Genomic DNA, 19910 nt, shown 5'->3' with positions numbered 1-19910 from the left:
GAATCAAAGAACCACATTCTTAAAACAATACAAATGTATATGAATTGATCCATATGGGGCCCAGAAAGTTCAAGAGCTACAGAATGCTAGGTACTGGATGACTAAGAATGTTGATTGTATGTGATGATATAGATCAATTCTATCCAAAAGAAATATAATGCAAGCTACAAGTAATTTTAAATTTTCTAGCAGTCACATAAAAAAGTAAACGAAAACAAGTGATATTAATTTTAATAATGTTTTAATTCAATATATCCAAAATATCATTTCAATATAAAACCTAATATTTTAACCTTTTTTTATATATTTTTTGAAATACAGTAATTTCTGCAGAGCACATTTCCATTAGTACTACTCATATTTCAAACATCTGATAGCTACATGTGGCATGCGGCCAGTTGCTACCATATTGGACAACACAGATTTGGACCAAAATTAAATAATCCCACTGCAGTGGGGAATATCTTGCAGATTTATTCATTGTTTTTATTTTAAGATTACCAAACAAGGCCCTGGTACAACTTCACGGTTTACTAGTTTTGTCAAAACAGTTTCAAAGGATATAGTACGAGGAATAATAGCTCTTGTTCTGAGAAACCGTTTGTTTTCAAGGTAACTGACTCAACACTTAAAACACTTTAAACTTCATTCAGGTGTTTTGATTAGAAAGAATGAAAGCCATTCTTCCCTAGTCTGTTTGAGAAGCAAAGCTAAATCCAGAGAGATTCTGTGATCTTATCTACATTAGTATCAGAAAAATCATTATTTTCAAATAGAAACAACTATTGAAATTATATTTCCACTAAACCAGTATTTTTTCAAATTAACCAAAATGCATCCTGCATTCAAAGATAATTTTTATATACAGTTGCATTTTTAAAATGTATTAACAGTTGTTTTACCAATTTTTTTTATATTTTATAATGTAAAAGTGAAATAAAGCACTAAGGAGAATGCTTTTAATTTATTTTTATTTTTATTTTTATTTTTGACAGAGCCTCTCTGTCACCCAGGCTGGAGTGCAGTGGCACAGTCTCAGCTCACTGCAACCTCTGCCTCCCGGGTTCAAGCGATTCTCCTGCCTCAGCCTCTAGAGTAGCTGGGATTATGGGCACCCGCCACCACGACTGGCTAATTTTTGCATTTTTAGTCAAGATGGGATTTCACCATGTTGGCCAGGCTGGTCTCAAACTCCTGGCCTCAGGTGATCCACCCGCCTCAGCCTCCCAAAGTGATGGGATTACAGGCATGAGCCACTGCGCCTGGCCTAAATTTTTAATATATGTATTTAAATCCTATGTTTCTTGAATGCTAAAGTGTTATGTATGGAGAATGTGTTCATTAACTCTTTTCTATCATCGGGGATTAATTTCTTCCAGAATCCCATTATTTACAAAATATTCACTTATTAAAATCATCATAATTGCATTATTCAACAACAAAATTTAAAGAACCCAATTAAAGTTTATAGTATTTTAAAACTTTAAACCTTTTTAAAAAGCAGTAAAACAAACAGAAGAATCTACTTACTCAGCTGTTACAGGGTGTTATCAGTCATCTCTGGTAAATTAGCAGGTCTGAGCTCAGATCAGCAAGGCAGAGAAACTCCAGATGGTAAATTATCCCAACTCTTCTAACTCGTAAAAGCATTAATAAAATGCCTGTGTAAGAAAGAAACCTGAAGTTACAACCAAGACAGAACTTTCTCGAGTGGACTGTCTTGATAGGGAATAAACCTCTGTTTCCTCTTTTCTTTCCTTGAGGGCTTAGAACAAGTTAATTCATGGCCTTGGAGTAGCAGGTGGCCTGATACAGCTGCCTTTCTGTTTTAAGAAATCTCTGGGGAGAAGCCTAACTTGGTGCAATAAAATATCCACCCAGTACTAGAACTTGCTCCCTTTTTTTTTCTTTTTGAGACAGAGTCTCGCACTGTCGCCCAGGCTGGAGTGCAACAGCATAGTCTCTGCTCACTGCAATCTCCGCCTTCCAGGTTCAAGTGATTCTCCTGCCTCAGTCTCCCAAGTAGCTGGGATTACAGGCTCCCACTACCGCACCAGGCTAATTTTTATCTTTTTAGTAGAGACAGGGTTTTGCCATGTTGGCCAGGTCCTGACCTCAAGTGATCCACCCGCCTTGGCCTCCCAAAGTGCTGGGATTACAGGCGTGAGCCACCGCACCTGGCCTTTATTATTTTTGAGAGAGGGTCTGGCTCTGTCACACAGGCTGGAGTGCAGTGATGAGATCTCAGTTCACTGCAGCCTCTGCCTCCCAGGCTCAAGTGATCCTCCCACCTTAGCCCCTTGGGTAGCTGGGACCACAGGTGCACACCACCACACCTGGCTAATTTTTTGTATTTTTGGTAGAGACAGGGGTTTCAACCATGTTGCCCAGGCTGGTCTCAAATTCCTGAGCTCAAGCGATCTGCCAGCCTCAGCCTCCCAAAGTGCTGGGATTACAGACGTGAGCCACTGCACCTGGCCATAATGAGTTTTCTTAACAGATTCTGTCTCCTAATACTGATTCATTGGTATTTTTTTCTAGAAAAAAAATTTAATAAGGTCTCATTATTTTTACTTTTCACAAGGTTGCCACAATCTTTTTCAAAGTTTCGGCTGATTCTTCTCGACTGACGTTATTTTTAACAAGAAAATGGAGAATGCGTTCATTAACTCTTTTCTATCACTGGGGATTAATTTCTGCTTATGGAAGTAAGAAACCTGGTTAAGTGCAAAGCAAATTCTGCTAAAGAGAGGATATCCTCACTTCTGTTTCTATACCAAAATTATACATATCTTAGACTAAGTATTTTCACAGGTATTATCTTTTTGCCTAAATTGGTGGGGTTTTCCCCCACTTTTGCCCCTCCGATCCATTCACCATGACATACTTCATTATGGGTCGTATGTTTTTCTCCAATGCAAATCTCACCATGTCACTCCCCAACTAAAACAGTTTTCAATGTTTCCCATTGCTCTTAGACATGATATCCCATAAGCTATAATATGGAGGCTTCCAAAGCCCTGCATGACCTGCTCCCTTCCCACCTCTCAGGCCACTCTGGTCTTCTCTCAAATCCCCAAAAGCACCAGCGTCTCTCTCGCCTGCCCCAGGGCCTTTGCAAGGTCTGTTCCCTTTGCTGGGATGCTCTTTACAGCCATGGTCATCTTTCACATCTGAGAGACCTTTGTATGCCTCCCCATCTAGGTCACACCATGCTACTCTCCCTCTCTTCCTCTCAAAAGCACTCTGTACTCTTCCTGCAAAGCGCTCGTCCAAACCTGTATTTGTGTGTTTTTAGAAAGCCTATCTCCACCAGACTGTGACAACTTCATGAGGGTGTAGAGCTCGTGCCCGTTTGATTAGTCCTTTAACCACCACTGTTCCCAGCACCTAAGCTCAGTCCTTGGCACCTTGTGAACTTACAATAAGTATTTGTTAAGTGAATGAATAAAAGACTGAGAGGCGGGGGCAGGTGGCAAGGACAACCTAGTTATTTCGGTCCATTGTTATCTATGATCCTAAATCCAACTACATCATCAGCTTTTCCCTCTACACAGGATGATTCCCACCCCTGTAGAAGGTCTGTGGTTTTAGGAAAGGAGGAAAGGAGGGAGGGAGGGAGGCCTTCCTGCCTACTGGCCTTTCCTCTTCACCCCACAGTCTCACGAATTAACTCCCCATTTCTCTAATCCAATTTTATAAGAATACTCAAAAGAGCTGACTCCAACTGCTGTCTCCAATTCTTTCTTCCTATTCCCATCAGGCTTTGTCCCCACTGCTCCCCTAAAACTGCTATTGTTAAAGCCAGCAATGTCTTTGACTGTGAAATACCCAAAAGCCAGGTACAGGGAGAGGTGCTTTAAAGGAATTATCTCATCCATTTACTTTTTCTTTTTAAAAATTTTTTAAATTGAATTTTTAAAAGATGGAATGCTTCGCAAATATGCACGCCATCCTTGTCCAGGGGCCACACCACTCCTCCCTGTATCACTTCCATTTTAGCATATGTGCTGCCAAAGTGAGCATTATTTCTTTCTTTTTAGACAGGGTCTCACTCTGTCATCCAGGCTGGAGTGCAGTGGGGCAATCATAACTCACTGCAGTCTCAAACTCCTGGAACAAGTGATCCTCCCACCTCAGCCTCCTGAGTTGCCGAGACCACAGGCACATGGCACCACATCCAGCTTATTTTATTTTTTGGAATGGGGTCTTTCTTGCTTAGGCTGGTCATCCACTTAAACAGTTCATAGGCTGGACATGGTGGCTCACGCCTGTTATGCAAGCACTTTGAGAGGTCAAGGCAGGAGGATTGCTTGAGTCCAAGAGTTTGATACCAACCTGGGCAACACAGCAAGATTCCTTCTCTACAAAAAAATAGAAAAAGTAGCTGGGTGTGGTGGTGGCAATGCCTATGGTCCTAGCTACTTGGGAGGCTGAGACGGGAGAACTGCTTGAGTCCAAGAGGTCAAGGTTGCAGTGAGCTGTGATCATGCCAATGCCCTCCAGCTTGGCAACAGAGCTAGACCCTGTCTCAGCAAAAATTTTTTTAAATAAACAAACAGTTCATCACCACCACCTGATGAGGTAGGTACCATTGTTACCCCCAGAGAGAGGTTAACTGAATTCATTCAAGACTACTTGGGCAAAAAAGCAGCAGAAACCATTTTTCACTCAATCTAACGTTCACTGTTCAGTCTTCCTCTTACTGGACCTGCCAGTGGCACAGACAGAGCTGATCACTCTCCTCTTTCTTTAAACACTTTCTTTGCTTGGTTGCCAGGACACCACAACCTACTGACTCTCTTCCTCCTTCACTGGCCATTCTTTAAACCACTTCTCATCATCCAGTCTCTCAATGCCGGAGGGACCCGGGACTCTCAGTTCTCGAACTTTCCTATCTACACTCCCTCCCCTCCTGGTCATCTCAGTGGGTCTCATCACCTTAAATAAGAGCGTGAACCTCTTCCCTGAACTCAAGGCTCATTTTTCAGGCTTCTCCTTGACATCTCCACCTGAATGTCTAATAGACATTCCCCTCTTAATATCATGCCACGCCAAATTCCTGATGCTCCCCTAGGGCCCCACGCCTGAAGCTCCTACAGGCTTGCTCATCTCAGGCAAGGATAACTCCATCCTCCAAGTCATCTTGGCCTTTTCTCTTTCCCTCACACCCTCTACCCAGTTCATGAGCAAACCCTGCTGGCTCCATGTTAAAACTACATCTGAATTCCAAGTACTTCTTCCTGCTCTGACCACTGCCATGCGAGCCTCCCTCGTCTCCATGGATGACTACAGTAGCCTGGGAGCTGATGGTCCCTTGCCTTACTTGCCTGCTGGGAGTCGAAAATGCACTACTATGACCACATTGACGTCTTTCAGTTGAGACTGTCAGAGTAAAGATGAATTGTTTGTTACACTTGTCCCTCATATATTTCAGGAAAGAGTTGTTTCTTCCATGTTACATTAGTTCTGAAGATTTAAATTGCTTTCTATTATGAAAACCTGTATTAACAAATGCAAGGTCACTGAAATAATATTCTATTGTTGCCCTTGACTCTGAAATGAATTAGAGTTCTGTGTGGGCAAAAATAATAGCCCAGCTCTTAAAGATCCATGGAAAATGTTGTTTGCTTTCTTCAAAGCTTAAAAGCATCCCATTAATCATCAAAATAAGATATCTCCACTGCAGGCATTTATTTGTTACTTGAAGATGAACAGAACAGAATCAGCACCTATACAAAAACCACACTGACAATATCTAATATTTTAGAGAAAATGAAATCGGATGGTCCTCTTAACAATCGTGGTATTTTCTAAACTCCCCGCCTCCTTTGTTTTGTTTAGTCAGGGTCTTGCTCTGTCACCCAACTGTGGTGCAGTGGTACCCGCATAGCTCACTGCAGCCTTCAACTCCTGGACTTAAATGACCCTACTGCCTCAGCCTCCTGAGTAGCTAGGACTACAGGCACACACCAACATACCCAGGTTTTGTTGTTTTTTTTTTGTCGAGAAGGGGTCTCACTTTGTTGCCCAGGCTGGTCTTGAATTCTGGCCTCAAACCATACTCCAGCCTCAGCCTCCCAAAGTAATGGGACTACAGGTATGAGCCACTGCACCAGGCCTATTCTCCTTTCTTTTACTACAGCCCCCAAAAAGCACAGGCCCTGGATTCAGTGCCTCCAAAACTCCCTTTTGCTAGTTTGGCTCCAGGGCTCAGCACATGTACTTCCCAAGTCGTTGTTTTCTTTGATCTCCTTAGACTCTCTGCCTCCTAGAGAATCTAATCCACACGAACTGCGCTCCTGGGTCTTTTACATAACTGTGGTTTTTCACAAGGTTCTTTAAACAAAGGTCCACGTGATAGATTTCTGCTCAAGCTTAGTTCCAGGAAACGTTTGGTTTCTGCAGATGTTTACATGCTTCCGGCTGTCAGCACATGAAAACAATATAATTCTGTTTCTTTTCCTCACTTTAGCAACTAGAGAGCATAAAATCAAATATATTGTTCAAATCTGTTCATCACTGGTATATGGAAACACTTAATCCTTAAACTTTTTTTTAGGTGAGGTTAGTCTTATTTTTTATTATTTTGCCTTTTGGCCTAAATGTGGTAAGTGGTTTCAGAAACATGAAAAGCTATAAAATGTAAAATATACAAGACAAGAATAAAATAGAAAAAAGGCTGGGTACAGTAGCTCAGTGCCTGTAATCCCAGCACTTTGAGAGGCTGAGGCAGGAGGACTGCTCGAGCCCAGGAGTTCGAGATCAGCCTAGGCAACAGAGTGAGACCCTGTTTCTACCAAAAAAAAAAAAAAAAAAAAAATTGCCAGCTGTGGTAATGTGTGTCTATAGTCCTAGCTAACTGGGAGGCTGAAGCCAGAGGTTACTGTGAGCTGTGATTACATCACTACCCTCCCACAGTTACAGTTAGAGAGAGATCCATCTCTAACAATGAAAGAAAAAAAATGGAAAAAGAGAAAAAAGCACAGTGGTGGTTTTCCAATGAGAAGGCATGAACACCCAGAATCAGACTGTCATAAAAAAAAACAAAAAACAAAAAACAAAACTCTCTTCATAAGCAAAGTTAAAAAGAGTCCTCCACCCTCTTTTTTTTTTTTTGAGACGGAATTTCACTCTTGTTGCCCAGGCTGGAGTGCAATGGCGCGATCTCAGCTCACCACAACCGAGTAGCTGGGATTACAGGCATGTGACACCATGCTTGGTTAATTTTTTGTATTTTTAGTGGAGACAGGGTTTCTCCATGTTGGTCAGGCTGGTCTCGAACCCCTGACCTCAGGTGATCCACCCGCCTCGGCCTCCCAAAGTGCTGAGATTACAGACATGAGCCACCGCACCCAGCCTCCGCCCTCTTTGTTTAAACCCTGTTTACTAGTTTGAGTAAAATAATCAGATATGTTTTTGGTTACATTTCCCTAGCAACACTTAAAAGTTTGAAATTTTTTACAATCAACTTCAGTAACTCTTCTTTAAACATTATTTTGAAAATGAAAAATATTTTAGAAAAGCAGGCTGAACTGGTTGTATGACAGGTGTACATTCTAAGTCATTTCATTTGGTGAGCAGTCCAGATTACATATGTGTACATTATAATGATCAGCTAAGGACTGACTGCTTTTAGCTCCCTCACCCCTTCTCAACTCTGAGGTTCAGTAATAAATGGCTCCTAATAATAACTATCAATCAAAATCTTAAAGGTATTCACTCATTATACTGTATTTACACCCCCCCTTTAAAATGCAAAAATTATAAAGTTATATTTATTAATACAAAAATCCAGACAAGAAAATAAGCAGACTAGCAAGATAAAACTAGAGCCTTCAAAAATTATACAAAGCATACAAATATGCGGGCCAAATGGTTACTTAAAGTGAGCCATAAAGTTGGCCCTACACTCTCTAGTAGACAAAGCAGAAAGAGCAAAATGATCAGTTACAAACCAGACATGATCAGAGGGTAAATTTCAGGAGAAACTTAACTTATTCTGGTACTCAAATCTAAGAAATATTTCTCTAGTGGATCATTCTGTACATAATACACTGGGGTCTTCAATACTGTCCCTTAAAGATATGCTGATTCTTACTGCATAGAGCATATATAGTAAAAACATAACGCTCTCTGATAATGTGGATACATTTTAAAAATAAAGCCTAGAAAGTCTGTTCAACAGAACTTTCTGTAATGATGAAGATGCTCCATATCTACAACATCAAATATAGTAGCCATTAGCCACATACGGTGAGTGAGCAGTTGAATTATGGCTGGTATGACTAAAAAACAGAATTGTAATTATATTTCATCTTAATAGCCATATTACAGCAACACTTACAACCCACTGGAGAGTACAGGTCTAAAATATTAGTTACCAAACTTTTTTTAAGCAGCAGAACCATTTTGGAGTTGGCAAACATATACAGAATCTAACACATTAAAAAAGATAGTATAGTGTATATACTTGTAAGTTCAATCTGAAATCTTTATAGTCAATGAAAACATGAGCATTCCAATAGATAAATATTAGAAATTGAGGATGTTAAGTGAGAGTTATAAAGTTAGATCAGCCCCAGGAAACACTTTTATTTCTGTATATTTTTTGGATGCACTGCAGTGCCCACATGGAACTTTTAATTACACATTCTGAGCTACCCAATGACCAAGGCCACACCCCACAGCCAACTACTCGGGAAGCACAGAAGAAAACACAGCATGCCAACAGGGCAGTTTCAGGTGCTTCTCTTCGTGGAACGAGCCCCCACAGGAGCCCACATGGCATCCAGGAGCTATTCTCTCTGGCATCCAGGTGACAGCTCAGAGGCAAGGAAATGAAAATCACAAAGGTGGGCCCGGCACAGTGGCTCACGCCTGAATCTCAGCACTTTGGGAGGCCAAGGTGAGTGGATCACTTGAGGTCAGGAGTTTGAGATCAGCCTAGCTAACATGGTGCAACCCCGTCTCTACTAAAAATGCAAAAATAGCTGGGTGTGATGGCGGACATCTGTAGTCCCAGCTACTCGGGAGGCTGAGGGAAGAGAATCGCTTGAACCTGGAGGTGGGGGTTGCAGTGAGCCAAGACTGCACCATTGTACTCCAGCCTGGGCGACAAGAGAGAGACTCTATCTCAAAAAAAATAAAATAAAATAAAATCACAAAGGTGGTGCACAGACATGCTGGCTTAGAAACCTTGTGCCCCAAGCAGAAACCAAATATCATACGATGGTGCTAGTCACAGCGTCCAGGGTTCCCACAAAGGACATACCCACTTCTGAAAAGTCAGTACTTCTGAGGAAGCTACAGCTTCTAATCAGGAATTTAGAGTTCACTTAACAGTTCCTCCCAGTCCAGATACATTTACCAAACAGAGGTCACTTTCACCACAACAATGTTGCCTGGTAACATGGTGAACATTCTCCTTTTACCAGGGGTTCAGGAGAACTGAGGAGAGAGTTAATCTAAGGTCAGATTTGTCCTTAAAAAATGAAAAAATGGTTGTGTTAATTCTTTAGCAGCCTTCATGATTTAAAAAAAAAAAAAAGAATCCCACATATCAGGAAAAGAACTTGCTTAACTTAAAAACAAAAACAAAACCCTACAACAAAATCACACTTAATGGTTAAATAATGGGAGTATTTCCTTCAAAAGCTAGGAAATGCAAGAAGGATGACTACAATCATCACTTTTACTTAATAACATAACAGAGGACTTAGTCAATGTTAATAAAAAAAGACAGAAAGGAAATATAAACATTTAAGTGAAGTAACAAAATTGTCTTCATCTGCAAGTAATCATTATCTATATAGAGAATTATGAAAACCATTAAAACTAATAAAAAATAAGTTCATCAATGTTGTTAAATATAAGATCAATATACAAAATTAATATAATTCGTATAAGCCAAAACCTCATATTGTAATTTTAATAAGAAAAGGTACCTACCATTTAAAGCAGCAACTAAAGCTATATACTTTCTAATAATTAGTCTAACAAAAAAATCTCCAAGAGCTTTATAGAGAACATTATAAAACCAAGTAAGTTGAGAAATACACTATATTTGTGGATGGAAGACTTAATAAATATCCCTAAACTGAACTGAAATACAATATGATTACAATCAAAATCCCTACAGGGTCTTTCACGGACCATGGTAAGCTGATCCTAAAATTCACAAGAAAAAAGGGCCAAGAACAATCTTGACAAATTTGAAGAAAACAGGCAGCCTGCTCTCTAAAACTTTAAGTTATATGAAACCATGATAAGTAAAACAGTAAAGATAAATGAAAAACAATAGAGCACCCAGAAAAAGACACATGTATGTTCAGAAATTTGATATATGATGGCAGTGGCACTGCAAATCACTAGGGAAAGGACAGACTATTGAACAACAGTTATCCTGAGACATAGGTTAACTGTAAGAAAATAAAATCATTATCTCACATCATAGAGACACATTTTCAAGCTATAGACTTAAATGTAAAAATAAAATTTTGACAATTTTTAGAAAAAAATGCTCTTCAGGTAATGATTTTTAAAATCACACACAAAAGTAGAAATTATAAAGTAAAAGACTGATAAATGTGTTACTATGTTGAATTTTTTTTAATTCTAAAGATTCTTCAAACAAAATGAAAAACCAACCCACAGACTACAAGATATTAATAAAATACATAACAAAAAATTATTAATCTTCAGGATACATTAAGTCCTAAAAGTCAGCAAATAAACACAAACAACTGTATTGAAAAAAATGAGGCAAAAAATTGTGAATAGTTAACAAAAAAGGAAATCTGGGTAAAAATAAACATAAGATGTTCAAGTTCAGTATGACACAGTTTAACACTATGATGAAACAGCATTTCACATCAGACTGGCAAAGTACCATACACTAATGAAACAAAGTTAAACTCAGTCAACCACTCTGGAGAGCAATTTGGTAATACCTAATAAAGATGAAGATGTGCATACCTACAGCCAAGTAATTCCACTCCTGAAAATGTACACTAGAGAAACTGGCACAGGAACAAAAGGAAGTACATATCAGAATACAGGTAATTGCAAAAAACTGGAAACAATTCAAATGTGAATCAGGAGAATATGCATACAATACAGTCTCATAATGAAATATTGTATATATGAGTATTACATATATATTTATGAAAGAAATAAGGACAGCTACAAGTATTAAAGATAAGTAAAGAATCAACAGAGTAAAAAGGCATCCTATGGAAGGGGGAGAAAATATCTGCAAACCATGTATCTGATAAGGGGCTAATATCCAAAATACATAAGGAATTGCTACAACACAGTGGAAAAAAAAAAACCAAATAACCCACTGAAAAAAACAGACCAAAGACTCGAATAGGTATTTCTCCAAAAAAGACATACAAATGACCAACAGGTACATGAAAAGATGTTCAACATCACCAATCACCAAATGCCAATGAAAACCACAGTAAGATGTTACCTCATACATGTTAGGATGGGCATTATATAAAACAAAAACAAAAACCCCAGAAAATAAGTGTTGGCGAGGATCTGAAGCAACTGGAACCCTTGCGCATTGTTGGTGGGACTGTAAAATGGTGCAGCTTCTACGGAAAACAATGGAGATTCCCCAAAAAATTACAAATAGAACTATAATATAAACCAGAAATCCCACTTCTGGATATTTATCCAAAAAACCTGAAATCAGAATTGTGTAGAAATGCTTGCACCACTCCCCTGTTCACTGCAGCATTCATCACAATAACCAAAAGGTAGTAACAACCTAACCATCCATGTTAAATGAAAAAACAAAGCAAATATGGTGTATATAGACAGTGGAATATTAGCCTTAAAACAGAAATCTCGTCGTAAGTTACAACATGGATGAATCTTGTTGCTAAGTGATGGACATTATGCTAAGTGAAGAAGGACAAATACTGCATGAAACCACATAGATGAAGTGTCTAAAGTAATCAAACTTACAGAAACAGAAAGTAGAATCTGTTGTCAGACTGGAAGGAGGGAAAAATGGGCAGTTGCTATTCAATGGGAACAGTCTCTGTCATGCAAAATGAAAAGTTCCAGAGATCTTCTGTACCACGTTATACTTAGTTAATACTGTACCGTACACAGTAATTTGTTAAGAGGGTAACTCTCATGTTATGTGGTTTTTTTTTTTCCCACCACAATTTTTTAAAAAAACAAATGTTAGGTGAAAAGACTAGCTGCAGAGGCCTATAATGAAACATGGTTTATACAGTTTCAAATCATATAAAATAATGTCTTACATACATAATGATGCAGGCCACGTGCTGTGGCTCACGCCTGTAATCCCAGCACTTAGGAGGCTGATGCGGGAGGATCTCTTGAGATCAGGAGTTTGAGACCAGTCTGGCCAACATGGAGAAACCCGGTCTCCACTAAAAATACAAAAATTAGCTGGGTGTGGTGGCACATGCCTGTAATCCCAACTACTCGGGAGGCCGAGGCAGGAGAATCGCTTGCACCTGGGAGATGGTGACTGCAGTGAGCCGAGATCATGCCACTGCACTTCAGCCTGGGTGACAGAGTAACACCCTACCTCAAAAAAAAAAAAAAAAAAAAAAGTATAGATAGATAGATAGATAGATAGATAGATAGATAGATAGATAGATGCAGATGTAAACAAAGGTAGTAAACGCATAAAATATATTTGGAAATGTTAAACACTAAACTCAGAATAGTGGTTTCTACTGTAGAGGAAAAGAGCAGAATAGAATGAAAAAGAGCTAAATAAGAGGTCTCTATTTCGTCTGTATTATTTTTTAAAATCTAAAGCAAATATTACAAAACTGATGGTATTTGATAGCTTAGTCTATTTTTCTGTATGTATATTAAAGAAATAAATTTTTTAGAACTTAATACGAAGAATATTTTTCCCCTCCTAAGAAATGAGTATGTTTCACCTTCTCTAACAAGAAGTTTCCATGTACCCCCACTGAAGGAGGGATGAGCCAGGGACAACAATTACAGCAAAATTGAGTGTGTGTATGTGTATCTGTGGTCACTCTTTTCAGAAGAGGTCTCACAGATTACAACACAGGGATGTGGCTTAAATAAAAATGTTAAAAACTATTAACATAATTGATGCTATTTGTCATTTTGCATGACATAAACAAAAACATGAAGCAAATCTGAATTAAAATCAACACATTTGCAACCTTTTTTCTCAGTTCTGATTTTCTGTTTATATGCTATTTCATTTTATGCATTTGTGCTGTAAAGTTGCCTCAAACCCTCTGTGAGAAAAAGGCAAGCTATTAATTAAAAAATGAAACATCCTTTAATAAATTCTACCAAATCCATACAAGGAAACACAAAACAGAAGGCTCTGGCGCAATGAACGTAAGCATTGAGAGAGCAGACTTGGCTGTCAAGGTGTCAAGACAAATGGTTCCATTCCTAACTTTCATAAGAAAGGCTCAAACATAGTGTGGGCTGTATCCAGGTTCTCATCCTTTTGGCCACAAAAACAAACCTAAAAACCCTGAGGAATATGACAGTAATAGGAGACGTCGGAATTGGCAGATGAGAAGTATACTGTTGATTTAAAACGTCTCCCAGATGATTCTCATACGCTTTCCCCCATCCCCCCACAAACTCCCACAATCCCTGACCCAGTTGACATCACTAAATTAGATTGAAATTAGATTTATTCTTTAAATTTGTTAAAAATTTAACAAATAGTTTATTGAGCACCTACTATGTCAGTGTGAGGAAGTGAGTGTCTTTATACTTCTGCACATTTAGAGTTAGGAAAATTTTACCAGGACTTGTGTTAAAGGACAACCTTAAAACATAAAAGCTGACTGAACAGATAGTGAGGGACTTACCTCCCCTGAGCTATGTGTTTACATTTCAGAAGGACGATGAAACCAGGACTGTGGAAATCTTCCAGGGGTTATAAACTCAAGTCTCTTGTACTAGGTTATTGCTATAATAATCATAATTTGTCCCTGCCCCAGAAACTTTGCACCTGCTTTCAGGATACCAGGAATAAATATAGGTGTTCAAAACTTATCAGTCCCCAGGTGCTATGCTAGTTCCTAGGCACATCTCGTAACAGTGATCAAGGTGAAGTTACTGCTCTCATACACAGTTTACAGTCAATTGTGGTGCTGAGAAGAAAATAATCTATTACTACATGGTGTGGTAAAGGCATGGCAGGAGATGCTGTCAGAGATCAGGGAAATCTAAACTGAGAGCTGATGTGAAGAGTTAGCCAGATGCCTTTGTCTGAAAATAAGAGAAAATCCCAAGCCGACAAAGCCTCACTATCGTCACGTAACAAGAAATCCCAACAAAGGATGGCTCAGCAATGCAGCAAGGCCCCCGCCCCAGCTGTCTTTCTGCCCCCCTCCGTGTGGCGATGATGCTTGGGCTAGCTCCCTTCATGGCTGCAAGACAGGTGGAGCTCGGCCCACAGTGGGCAGAACTTCTCATCCAACTCTTTTTCACCAGGATGGCAAACCTTTCTGGAAGCCTCCACCCGGCTTCTCTTTATGTCTCCAGGGACAGAACTGGGTCACATGTTCAGGCTCAACCCTATCAACTGGCAAGAAGAGAACCTTTCTGACAGCCGTGGGCTGTGACTGGGGCCTGAGACTCGCTTCCCCAGAACATATGGGTATACACAGAAGAGTGGATTCTTGAGCAAAGTGGAGGTTCTGCTGGAAAAGAAGAGGGCACTGGAAGGTTACAGGGAAAGCGACCCATGGGATGTGCTGCAGTCATTAAAGTAACATTTCATTTGTTTAGAAGGAACGTGCACTATTTGGCACTAACGGGAAATGTAAAGAAATAAAAGGCCACCTTGTATTTAAGCAGTAGCACACGCATAGTTAGAATTTTAAGAAAAAAAGTAAAAATAAACAAAATTAATATGGTGTAAATTAAATAACACAAAGCTGAAAGATCCTAGAGTAACGGGTAGATCAGGTTTTTAATAACCAGAGGCAGTTCTGAAGGAAGAGAATTATAAAATGACAGATGTTGCTTTATGTTTAAAGGCACAAAGGTAAAAATTTAGGGGAGACAAGGTATGTTTACTTAGCCATAAGAGAGACTGGAGAATACTGAGAAAATGCACATGCAAATATGAAGCTCTTGGGGGCAGAACTCGAGTGTTTGTCTTGAGAGCCAAGGTTTAGCCCAGGTAAAGGCACCTGATATATATGTCTAGAATGAATGAGTGAATGAATGAATAGAGAGGCTTGGACTTGAAATACTATTTGACAGGAGACTACCAAAGGTTGCTTATCATAGGGCATGTGTGACCAAACCATTTCTGATGAAAACTCTTGCTTTCAATACATAGAATGAAGTGGAGAACTACAAGCTATAAAGCGTCATCAATTAGAAGGCTATGAAAGTCATCTGGGCATAAAGTAATCAGAGCCGGGACTGGGGACTCAAGAACTAAAAATCAGAAGTGCAATGGAAAACAGTGGTGGTTATACATCAGTATACATACTCTGCTTGTGTTATTTACTAAGAATGTCACAAGCATAAAAGAAAGCAGTGTTGCATATTTTAGATTCATTTGTTACTGCATTATGAAAAACAGGCTGGCATTTTTAATCTAGTTTATCTGATCCTGAACTTTAAGAAGTGTTTACAGCATTTCAACTAGACTACGTACCCTTGGTTTCTTTTCCAATTCCAATAGGAAAGATGCAGGACTCAATCTGAATCCACCAGAATCATGGTCTCTGTGGCCTCCTAGTGCTAGCTATCTAGAATGGCAGCTTTTGTGTATTTAATACTTAAAACAGTTCCGTAGCAAATTCTTCTATTAATGAAAACAGTATAGACTCCTTCTGCCCTCTAGTTTTTCGCCCATGCATGTAATAATGATGCCCCCAAAAGTAACATCTTAGACATGATTCACAACCAGACCAAATCTATGATTGAGGTAAACAAAATATCTACAAAGCTAAGAGTCATTAGATCATTTATGTCTCCAACATCATTTCCTGTAACAATCAATGAGAAGCAATTCACAGATTCCTTCTCAGCTAGGTGCAGTGGCTCATGCCTATAATCCCAGCACTATTGGGAGGCTGAGGTGAGAGGATCGCTTGCGGCTAGGTGTTCAAGACCAGCTTGGGGAACATAGCAAGACCCCACCACCCCCGCCACCCCGCGCCACCCACCCATCTCCATTATTTTAAAAAAGGTATTTTTAAAAAAAAGAAAGAAAAAGGATTCTTTCTGTTCTAACTATTGCTTGCACATATCTTATATACCATTTGGTCTTCATTTCACCCCTGGCACCTTTACTTACCTACTCTGCTTCTTCAAGACTGGTCACGGTAAAAAACTAACTAGTGCTTCTGCCTGTCAGAAGACTCATTCTTGACTGTTCTTGCTGACAAGCAGTCTTGGTCGCACACAAATAGGGCTTCACGTTCATCCAGACCCTAAGTCTCACCGTCCCTCTGGGAGGCAGCAGAGAGTTCTAGCTAACCCGAGAAAAGACAACGTGGCCAAAGAGGAAGGCTGCCTGTAGGCTGACAATGCTGTTTCGTGGCATCCTAACACTTCTGACACAAGTAGTTTATATGGGGGGAACAGTTTAGGGATGAACATGGGAAAAGCACATAAAATCTAAGCAAACAATGCCCTCCTCCAAAAAAAAAAAAAGAAAAGAAAAGAATTATTAACACCAGGGAAAACAAAAAGTTGTGCTGGAAAGAAAAGGTAACCATAGATTATATAACTCGTCTGGGAATAATGTTTTCAAAGTCCTAACAATGTAAATGCTGAATTATTCAAAATGTAATTATAATGAGAGAAGGGCTGTGCACATGGGGTGGGGGTGCGTAAGATAAACTCTCCTTTATCATGAGAGGTCAAAGGTAACGCCTAAGACTGAAAAATTAAGAAGAGGACAGAGCAATGCCTGTTTAGAGAGCTGGAGGTAAACAAGCAGAACAATCCGCTCTAAGAGTTGAGCTCAGAGAGCAGGGGATGGGGCGCGAGTGAGTGCGGGGAGATTGCTGGTCTTTGTAACAAGCCTTGTATGTAACAAGCTCTTGGAATATGCAGGTTGTGGGCATGTAAAACTTTAGAGTTAAATTAACACTAGTTTACAAGTGGCCAGTTAGAGACTAGAACCCAGAGTTGCTTAGTTTAGTGCTTGTGCCACTGTATAATACCCTTCATAAAAAATTACATATATTTTTCACTCTTGAAGAAAATATAGAGAAAACAATGATATTTTATCAAAACAATGTAATGTACTATTGTTCTTGTCAAGGGTATTGTGTTTTCATTTCATGGACAAAAAAAAAAAATCAAATATTCAGCAGCTGAACTGTAGACATACCAGTCTACAACAGGGGCAGGAAAAAACGCAATATTCTTGAGTAAGACCCTCTCTGTTAAGGGGCACTCTTTTATTACATAAAACAGATAAACACACACAATAAAAATACAATGAGGTATCTCAGCACTTTGGGAGGACAAGGTGGGTGAATCACTTGAGGTCAGGAGTTTAAGACTAGCCTGGCCAACAAGGTGAATGAAATCCCGTCTATACTAAAAATACAAAAATCAGCCGGGCGCAGTAGCGGGCACCTGTGGTCCCAGCTGCTTAGGAGGCTGAGGCATGAGAACAGCTTGAACCTGGGAGGCGAAGGCTGCAGTGAGCTGAGATCGCACCATTGCACTCTAGCCTGGGTGACAGAGCGAGACTCCATCTCAATACAATTTTTAAAAAAAATTTACAATGAAGTAAGCACCACAACACTTCCTTGCCCTGCCTTGGTTTCCTCATTTGCTTGTTTGGTTTTTGAGACCAGTCTTGCTCTGTTGCCCAGGCTGGTGTGCAGTGCCGCCACATGGCGAACACTTCATCCACCTCCCAGGTTCGCGCCCATTCTCCTGCCTCAGCCTCCCTGAGAGTACCTTGATTCTGGCACCCACCAACGCGCCGGGTTTGAATTTTTGTATTTTTAGTAGAGACGAGTTTGGCGTGTTATGGGATAGTCTCGTCTCTGACCTCGATTCACCCACATGCCGGCCTCCCAAAGTGCTGGGATTACAGGCATGAGCCACCGCACCCGGCCGGTTTCCTCATTTGTAAAATACCTATGGAGTTTTGACTACGTACTGAGGCAGTACATATATAGTGCTTGGTGCACTTCCAGGCAGGTAGTAATTACCTGCTAAGTCATTCCAAATAGACAAACTCATGTCTGTTTGATTTTAAAGCCATGCTCATTCCTTCACGTCACATTTCTAAAATAATCCTATTACCACCTTATTAGACAAAACAGATTTTGATTTTATTCCTGGGTCCACGTGGCATTAAGTAAACAGACACATTGTGATACATATGTATAATAAAGCCTGAGGGTTAAAAAATATTTTCCAGCTCTCTATTTACAAATATTTATTTAGAAATAGTCACTTAAAATAAGAATTTGCACAATTAGAAGTTCCTGACTTACCAAGATGTAAAACGTGTAGTGAACTATTTTCAATAACCAGCAAGTAAATGATTTGTCACTAGATGGCACTGTATTGGATAATATTTTTTAAAAAAACTTTTTTAGCACAATGAGATCCAAATTGATTTGTCAAATTAGAAGAATATTTTCTTAGTCACAGGATGAGATAGGAGGTCGGCACAGGATACGGTCACAAAGACCCTGCTGATAACACAGGATGCCATAAAGAAGCCGGCCAAAACTCACCAAAACCAAGATGGCAACGTAAGAGACCTCTGGTTGTCCTCACTGCTCATTATACACTAATTATAATACATTAGCATGCTAAAAGGCGCTCCTGCCAATGCCATGACAGTTTACAAATCCCAGTGCGATGTCCGGAAGTCACCCTATATGGTCTAAAAAGGGGAGGAACCCTCAGTTCCAGGAAATCTCCACCCCTTTCCGGGAAAACTCATGAATAATCCACCCCTTGTTTAGCATATAATCTAGAAATAACTGCAAGTATACTCAGGCAAGCAGACCAGGCCACTGCTCTGTCTATGGAGTAGCCATTCCTTATTCCTTTTTTTCTTTTTTTCAAACTTGCTTTCACTTTAAAAAAGGAATATTTTCTTTCCAAAGGAGAGGGTAAGATTAAATTAGTTCTGTTTTTTCATGGCTTTAAAAATAGTTACGGTTTAATGGAAAAGAAAATAATGATACAATCAAGTTAAATGTCATTTTTAAATGAATCTGATACCTGAACAGTAAATAACTATTCTGATATCTTTGAAGCAGAAATAATTACAAATATCTCTCCTGTTTCCAGTATAACAAGTAAGTACATATACTTAGCTGCACAACTGTGGTTTGTACTGTTAGCATTTGGTTAAGGGGAACTACATTTCCCAGAATCCTTTTCTATACATGATTCTAGGCTACAGCTAGAGGAAATCAAGAGGAATTCACCTGAGATTGGGAAGGAGGAGCTGCAGCAAGCAGGCAGGGCTCTCTCAAGTCATTATTCCCTTTGTGGTTAGAGGTGACAGACACAAATGCTGGCAGGGCCCCGCTTGTCCTCACACACCTCTACTCTGCTGTCCAGGTCTCCCTCCTAAATATTGAGCCTATTGGTCAACAAGGGCTTCGGGTCCACCATCAGATGCTTGGCAGGAGACACAGAAGTGACATTCAAGAAATAGTTCCTTATTAACCAAGGTATGTTTAGCAAGCTATAATAATGCAGTAAATGAGTGAGGTGCCTCCTCACACGGTAGCTTCAGTGTGTTAATAACGTCCCATTAATTATACAGAATTATATAACCTTTTGTATGGGTCAAATATTATATAACATTTTTTTAAAAAAAGAACAGAAAACATCCCAGGCCAGTCAGTAATCTATTTAAATGTTTAGAGATAAGTAAGTTGACACCACAA

At 39.6% G+C, this 19910-nt stretch overlaps 2 long non-coding RNA genes and 1 other non-coding gene across 7 annotated transcripts in view; 1 reads left to right on the top strand and 2 right to left on the bottom strand.

The window, feature by feature from the left end:
* The window catches only part of LOC103883246, a 36059-nt gene extending 20659 nt beyond the window's left edge, over window positions 1-15400 (top strand). Inside the window, exon 3 of the long non-coding RNA XR_001901214.2 lies at window positions 15353-15400. This is a non-coding gene — a long non-coding RNA (uncharacterized LOC103883246). The remainder of the gene's footprint in view (window positions 1-15352) is intronic.
* Window positions 1-19910, bottom strand: part of LOC103883247 — a 167351-nt gene that overhangs the window by 110920 nt on the left and 36521 nt on the right. For all 5 annotated transcript variants that reach the window (XR_004183423.1, XR_004183426.1, XR_004183424.1 and 2 more), the window contains one exon: window positions 1531-1661. This is a non-coding gene — a long non-coding RNA (uncharacterized LOC103883247). The remainder of the gene's footprint in view (window positions 1-1530; window positions 1662-19910) is intronic.
* On the bottom strand, window positions 3920-4026 carry LOC116274730. Its single transcript, XR_004183511.1, has one exon. It is a non-coding gene; the product is annotated as a U6 spliceosomal RNA (small nuclear RNA).

The sequence above is a fragment of the Papio anubis genome, chromosome 4, assembly GCF_008728515.1.
Source record: "Papio anubis isolate 15944 chromosome 4, Panubis1.0, whole genome shotgun sequence".
NCBI lineage: Eukaryota > Metazoa > Chordata > Mammalia > Primates > Cercopithecidae > Papio > Papio anubis.
The sequence above is the reverse complement of the archived record's forward strand: the minus strand, read 5'-3'. Positions and strand labels throughout refer to the sequence as shown.